This window comes from Lygodium microphyllum, chromosome 14, assembly GCF_053477565.2.
Source record: "Lygodium microphyllum isolate KBCC chromosome 14, Lygodium_microphyllum_v1.1.10, whole genome shotgun sequence".
In the NCBI taxonomy this organism is placed as follows: domain Eukaryota; kingdom Viridiplantae; phylum Streptophyta; class Polypodiopsida; order Schizaeales; family Lygodiaceae; genus Lygodium; species Lygodium microphyllum.
Window position 1 is genome coordinate 97,137,392 of NC_141148.1, and position 7,603 is coordinate 97,144,994.

Consider the following 7,603-nt stretch of genomic DNA (forward strand, 5'->3'; position numbering starts at 1 on the left):
GATGCGGCTAGACGCATACTTAGGTATGTGAAGTCCACATTGCAGTATGGACTATTTTATGAGACTGGGGTTCAGATACAGTTGCATGGATACACTGATGCTGATTGGGCTGGTAGTATTTCTGATAGACGATCTACCAGTGGATATGTATTCTCTTTTGGGAGTGCTACAGTCACTTGGAGCAGCAAGAAACAGCCTACAGTTGCCTTGTCGAGCACAGAGGCTGAGTACAGGGGTGCAGCAATGGCTGCATGTGAGGTAGCTTGGTTGCATAAGCTACTTTATGATATGCATCAGTCTACAGATGGGCCAGTTGTCATTTATTGTGACAACATGAGTAGTATACACTTGGCAAATAACCCAGTCTATCATGCTAGAACAAAGCACATTGAGGTGCATTATCACTATGTGCGAGAGAGGGTTTTACTAGGTCTTATTGATCTAGTTTATGTCAGCACAGAGGATCAGGTAGCTGACATATTCACGAAGGCATTGGGCGCAGAGAAGCTGCGCAAGTTCAGAGACCTGCTTGGTATGCAGGAATTGGGATTGAGCTCGAGGGGGAGTGTTGAGATATCGAGCTCCACTCGTGATACGCCAGGGTGACCGTTGTATATTTATGTCACCGACTTCTCAGTTGTAGACGCGGTTGGTACACCGCCCATGAATAATAGCTACATGATAGCTATCCTTATCTACTCTAGTTCGTGGCTCAGTTAGTATGCCACCTTAGTTAGTTGAGTTTGGTTTGAGACCCATATATAGGGTTCTTCTATTTCTTTGTACTTGAGTTCTTTTTGGCTTACACAACTAAGAAGAGGAAAACTGTTTTCAGCCTCCACCCTTGTGTGTCTTCCCCCATTGTGCAAGCAAGAAAGCTTCAAGCGAGACTCCTTCCTTCTCTCCCACAATCTTGACACTAATACCATGTCAGGATTGTGGGAGAGAAGGAAGGAGTCTCACTTGTAGCTTTCTCACTTACACAATGGGGGAACACACACAAAGGTGGAGGCTGAAAACAGTTTTCCTCTTCTTAGTTGTGTAAGCCAAAAAAGAACTCTAGTACAGAGAAATAGAAAAGCCCTATATATGGGTCTCAAACCAAACTCAACTAACTAAGGTGGCACACTAACTGAGCCACAAACTAGAGTAGATAAGGATAGCTGTCATCTAGCTATTATTCATGGGTGGTGTACCAATCGCATCTGCAGCTAATAAGTCGGTGACATAAATGCACAACGGTCACCCTGGTATATCACGAGTGGAGCTCGATATCTCAACAAGAGAAGGGGTTCGAAGAGATTGAATAGAAGAATATTCTCAAACAGAATTAGAAAATATAGAAGAATACTAACATAGATGAAGTTTGTTAGTTTCTTTTAGCATTATGAGAAAATATAACTCTAATAGATAAAAACTTGTACAAAATAATACCTTCCTCTATGCTACTCAGATTGCTAATCTGATGCTTCCAATGGCTCTGAAAAGGGGGGTTAAATACCAAGACACCTGGCCAGAATCCTGCCAAATCACTCCTTCTTCATCTCCCACTTTCAGAGTGTTGTTCACTGCCTGAAAACAGCGATCGCGCATCGTGCGATTTTGCTAATCTCTTTTTTCACATAAAATCCTCTCAATTTGGCTAAAAGTTACATGCTTTCTTTTACATGTCTTCCTAATCTAGAAGTTATGTATAGTTTTATGGATTTTTACAAGATATAATATTTAGAATATCAAAAATTGACTAAAAACTTGTCCAAAAAAATCTAATATTTTGAACCATGGACACTAATACTAATGACTAAACTGGCATTGGCTCTCTAAATCTAAAAGGAGGCCACACTCTAGATTTTTTTTACACGGTGTGTGCGTAGCGGCATGACATTCACCCCCTCTTAACCTGCACATTCTCTAGCATGTGCCAAAGTCTTACGGATTTGCAGTGTCAGAAGAAGTATCTTCTACCATGTCAATGTCTTCATCTTCTCCCTCTTCTTCTTTCTCTATGTCTTCATGCTCTTGAATTATATTCAAGTCTTCTAGCTCATATGTTGAACTTTTTTTTCGTTTGAAGAGCTTGATTCTTTTTCCAGCTATGGGTATCTTCATGCTTGTTCCATCTAATTCAGCCAACGAATATGTGGCATTGTCATGAACGACCTTTACCACATTGGGCCAAATGAACACTTTACCATCTTCCTAGAAGCACTGTATTGATTGTCTAGGTTGCTGTCATAGACAAGCACTCAATCATTTTCTTGAATTGCTCTTGGCCGAAGTCTATGTCTCTTATCAAATCTTCTTTTATTCTTTAGTCTTGTTGTCTTTAGCTTCTCAATAGCTGCTTGAACATCTTCAGGCCTTCTTTCTAGCTGCCATATGCGCAAAGTCAACAACTCTTCTCTACTGATGCCTTTCACCCAAGGTAGAAGACTCCATGTGAAAATAGATTCTTCAATTGGCATAATTGGTTGTTGTCCATGCATAAGTGTTGAGAAATAAGCCAAAGTCTAAGGCATAGTCTAAGCCTTATCATATTGTTGTATGTAAAGTGTCCTTAAGTTTGGGGGTATCTATCTTTTGAGGATACCATTTTAGTGTGTGGATGGTTGGAGATATGGTTGGAGAATAATGGAGGAGAAGTTGACATTGAGCTCCTAACCTGTGCTTGTTCCATCTTTGTCTTCCTTTATTTGAATTTTTATTATGGTATCAGAGCCAAGAACAAAATTTGAGGTTATAGATTGACAAATCCAAGGAACCCGTTGGCAGGTGTGTAGAGACATCAAGTAACACCTGCCACCCATTCTGCTGTGCTTCAGGTATCCAATTCAAAGAATGTCGTACACCAGACAAGCAAGACTCAGGGTAAACAAACAAGCCTTTTCCCCCACCATGCCAGCCTTGCCTCTTCAGCAGCCTTCTTAGCTCTGCTATGACAATTTGAAGATCGGGCTCTTTTACAAGAGCCAGAGCGCATTTGGCTCCCCGCAGAGTAAAACAGGATATAACATGTTTCACAGATTCATGATTGTCTGCCAAGACTAGCACAACACTTTCCCTCTGCGCAGGATATATGTCACCAAAAAGCCGGTAGCCAGCTATGAAGCCCGTCGTAAAGATGACAGAGTACTGACTCTTGTCAACATTGGAAAGCTGTAGAAGCATGTGCTATGTGTCAATGACATATGCCATAAGGTGGCTGAAGGAAGCATTTGACAAAGAGACTGAACCAAGATTTGGTCCTTCTTCCAAAAGCACTCGCATATGACGGAGGAGGACACGTATGTTGTGCCATAATGCAAATACTTGGAGCACCATCTAGGCAGGTGGCACAAAGGGAGGGGGCTCAATCGGAGGAGCAGAGAAATGCACCACAGTCAAGATACTAGTAAGACGCTTGCTCATAGCCTTGTTCTTCAACCTGGTACCTCGAAAAGAGTGCAAAATTTTCATAGTCTAGTGGCTGCACGATTCGATCAATAAAGTGACTGGCAGTAATGGGCAGCCGAGATAGGCAGCAAATATGGAGGACATTTGTTGTGTCAGAAAACATATGTGAGAAGCAGACTTTGACTGGGTTGTAGGAGTGGCAGAAGCCAATTGACATGGGCAAACCTCTAGCTAATGAGGCAGCACCTCTACTTGCAATTTTGTCCTTCCATAGCCAATTGAATGCAATTTCAGATTTCTTTCTTATACCTCTTGGAATTCATTTTGCATTTGGTAACTTAATTGGTGTCTAATTGAAGTCGCCTCCTGTGCATCCTGGATACTCAATTTCTGGATTGATTGTTGGCTGCTGCCTATAACAATGTATGCATCTTCTATGCAACCATAGAATAGTGTATGACAGAGACAGCAATATATGCTGCCCCTAAGATGCCAGCTTCCAAGCTTCTGAGATGCATCAGCAGAGGACTTGAATGCCAGCAGAGCAATGTCGTTAGTGGTGGCATTCTGAGCCACGCAAGAAGTGGCAAACAGAGAAGCAGGGGCAGCCACATTGTGCAGCTAGCTACATCCATAGCCATCGAAACTTAGCCTGTAGAGTTAGTGAAGTTAAGGCGCTCTCTGTTCCAAGGCATGTGAATCAGAGAGACAGGCAATGTTAGAGGCTTTACAGGTCAAATTCCTGCAAAGTGCAGGAGTTATGAAAGAGATAATGTGCTTCAAGTGCCATAAATACAGTCCAGGACTCTAGACTATGCCACAATCTACAAGAAAAACCAAATACCTTACTTGACAAACTTGAGCCAAAAGAAATTTAAAAATTGCAGGAAAAGTGATCAACTTTAGACCCATGTTTTAATGCATTTTGGGTCATGTAGACATCGTGTGGAATCTGATTTGGATGTTTCTTGTTGGGAACTGAATGTATGACATGTTGGCATCATGGATGGATGTATATGATAGTTTTTGGACACATATTGCTGAAGACCAATTCTGGACAGATTGTATTATTGTTTTCTTTTGAATTTGCAGCAGTCATAATGTCTAACATGGCACAGATCACTCAGATCCTGGGGGACAAATTGACCAAAGACAACTATAGTGTGTGGTCTTGTAGGATGGAGAATTTTTTTATGGGTAGAGGTCTATGGGATCTCATAACAATTGATTATGAATGTCCAGAAGTTCCCGAACATCCAACTGAAGAGCAAAAGAAAGCGTACAAGGATTGGACTAGGAAGAATAGGAAGGTTTTGCATTGGATCTCCATATGTATTTCAGAAACATTGATTCCTCATATCAAAAAGGCAAGCACTTGTAAGGAGGCATGGGAAATCATAGAAAAAATGTATGGAACATGTACATAGGCTCATAAGATACAACTTAAGCAGAGATTACATGGTGCATGGAGAGGCAATCGCAGTATCAGTGACTATGTGGCAGAAAGCAAGCAAATTTCAGAAGACCTTGGATCCATTAATGCACATGTTGATGATGATGATTTAGTGTCAGTGACACTAAATGGGCTTGGACCCGGCTTTCAAATCTTTGGATATCTCTATTTCCATTAGGGGAGGCTCTATGCCTGACTTTGAGGAGCTTATTGGATTGCTACTTACAGAAGAAATCAAGTTGGGATTGAATGCATCCAGCAGTGGCAAAAATGCAGGTGGAGATAGTGTTTTCTGTCACTAGAGAGGTCATGGCAGCTCATCTAGAGCTATAGGCTCTTCACCTGGTCGTAGTAATTATGGTTTAGCTCATGGAAGAGGTAACTTTTGTCGTGGTGACTTCATGCATAGAGGCAGGAGGAGATCTTTCCCTAGAGGTAGAGGACGGTCTAGCCCTTCTTCACAAAGAGATGGCACTTGTCATTATTGTGGGCAGTTTGATCACTTTGAGAGGGATTGTTATTAGAAACAGAATGTTATGTCTAGGGGTCATGGAAGGACCCAATATGGCCACTATGCAAGCACTTATGGTGGTACAAGTTATGGACCTAGAGGTGGATCGTCTAGAGGTCACCTATTTGCTATGGAGCATGTGCTTGGGAGCATGACTCATCCTCTTTGTGACAATGATTGGTTTTTGGAATAAAGAGCTACAAACCACATGACTCATCATGTTGAGTGGTTTGATAGCAAGGAGCAAATGAAGAATGATAAATATGTTGCCACTGGTGATGATACTTTACACAAAATTACTCATATTGGTAGTGTGCCACTTGTTACTAAAGATGGGATTGAGAACAAGCTTGGTGACTTTATGTGCCCACAATAACTAAGAACCTAGCATCGGTTGGTCAAATGACAGATCAAGGATTGCAGGTGAGACTCAATAAGTTTGGATGTTTTATTGAAGAGTTCCATAATGGGAGAACTGGCAAGGTGATTGCTCACGGTAGAAAGAAAGGGAGATTGTTTACTTTGGATGCAGGTACCCCAGTGATTCAAAACTCTATGTATGTTGAGAGAGGACATGGGCAAGATAAGGATGTGGAATTATGGCATAGACGGATTGGTCATGTTAATTTGCAAAGATTGAAGCAAATGCAATCAAAACATATAGTCCGTGGTCTACTGCATTTAGGATATGTGAATTTTGATCATGTATGTGAAGCTTGTCAATTTGGCAAGCAGTCCAGATTGCCATTTCCAAAGAGGGGGAGAATAAGTAGCTATCCTTTGGAAATAATACACTCAGATATCTGGGGCCCATGTCAGAATGTTTCCATGAGTGGAAAATGTAGGTTCTATATCACTTTCATTGATGATTTCAGTAGGATGACTTGGGTGTACTTTATGCAGCATAAAAGTAAAGCATTTGAAAAGTTCTTGGAATTTAAATCTATGGCTGAAAAGCAGTTTGGATGCTACATAAAATGTTTGAGGTCAGATAATGGTGGAGAGTACATGTCATATGAGTTTTGTGACTTCTTGAGAGATTATGGTATCAAAAGGCAATTGACATGCAGGTATACACCTCAACAAAATGGTGTGGCTGAAAGGAAGAATCGGATTATTGCAGATGTTACAATGGCAATGATGAACCAAATGAACATGCCATTGTCATATTGGGCAGAAGCAATGCATACTGCAGTTCACATTATGAATAGAACACCTACAGCCTTGATTCATAATATGTCACCATATGAGAGAATGTATGGCATAAAACCCAATGTTGCATACCTTAGAGTCTTTGGATGTGTCTGTTTTGTTCATGTTCTGGATGATTTGAGAAAGAAGATGGAACCTAAGGCTGTAAAATGCATTTTCCTTGGATATCTTGATGAGAAGAAGGGATACAAATGCTATGATCTGATGAGTAAGGAAGTATACATAAGCAGAGATGTCAAATTCAGTGAATATGAATCATGGTACAAGCCCAAAATTGCAGTGGATGTTGATTCCTATGAAAGCAATGACGATAATGGCTATGGAAGGAAAATTTCAGCAAACAGCAAAACTGAAAATCAGCATGTGGAAGATGCTTCAGGACCTCAAGAGAATGTGGAAAGTAGTGGCAGCTACAGTCCATGGAGTGGTAGATTGAGAAATGCACAAAGAAGTGCAGAAGTTGCAAAAGGTAAGAGACCAATGACTGAAAGTTCAGAAGATGAATCTATAGATGACGAGTATGGCATTCTGCATGTTAAAACACCTGGCACTAGAAGTGCAAGAAAGTATGTGCCACCACATGCTAGATCAGATGAGACACATGATAGTGCACCTCAATTGAGAAGGTCAGAAAGAGTAAGATATCCAGTTGATAGATTGACTTATAATGGGTTCATGAAGATGCATTATGCACACATGGTTTCTTATGTACAACATGTGGAGCCTACTTGCTTTGAAGAAGCAGTAAAGAGCAAAGAGTGGAGACAAGCAACGGATGAAGAGATGTATGCACTAAGGAAAAACAAGACTTGCGATTTGGTGAAACTACCTTATGGCAAGAATTCCATTGGATGTAAATGGGTTTACAAGGTCAAATGTAAGTTGGATGGTTCTCTTGAAAGGTATAAAGCAAGGCTAGTTGCAAAAGGATATGCACAAACTTATGGTTTGGACTATGAAGAAACATTCAGTCCAGTAGCTAAAATGACGACAGTGAGATCGGTAATTGCTTTATCTATGGTTGGAGGCTTTAT